We start from the raw sequence: 524 nt of genomic DNA on the forward strand, positions 1-524 counted from the left end.
CTTAAAAAATAAAAAATTAACAAAGAGAGATAAAGAAACAATTTTTATTTTAATATGAAATGTAATCATTTATCTTCCATAAAAAAAAATTAAAGTAAAGAAACTGAATGTATGATAACAAAATAAAAACTCTTTTTTTACAAAAAACAAAAAATTTTAATGCTGACTCAGCATTAGAGGAGGTGCTCTATGTGATTGCCATTCACTCTCACGCATGTTTCAGCATTAAAATTTTTTGTTTTTTGTAAAAAAAGAGTTTTTATTTTGTTATCATACATTCAGTTTCTTTACTTTAATTTTTTTTTATGGAAGATAAATGATTACATTTCATATTAAAATAAAAATTGTTTCTTTATCTCTCTTTGTTAATTTTTTATTTTTTAAAGCACCTAGAAAAAAGATATCCCCATTGTATCACCTAGAAAAAAGATATCCCCACTCTCCCCTACTCCTTTGTTCATTACATTCTAAAGATGACACGACTAATAAGAAAATGACAAAGAGCTCAAATAATAAAATAGCTT

General features: G+C 24.0%; 1 protein-coding gene across 6 annotated transcripts in view; it reads left to right on the plus strand.

The window, feature by feature from the left end:
* The window catches only part of LOC116845479 (centrosomin), a 32,022-nt gene that overhangs the window by 23,033 nt on the left and 8,465 nt on the right, over nt 1-524 (plus strand). The window lies entirely within an intron of this gene.

This window comes from Odontomachus brunneus, unplaced genomic scaffold, assembly GCF_010583005.1.
Source record: "Odontomachus brunneus isolate Ranch 3 - 2012 unplaced genomic scaffold, Obru_v1 Obru_scaffold_052, whole genome shotgun sequence".
NCBI lineage: Eukaryota > Metazoa > Arthropoda > Insecta > Hymenoptera > Formicidae > Odontomachus > Odontomachus brunneus.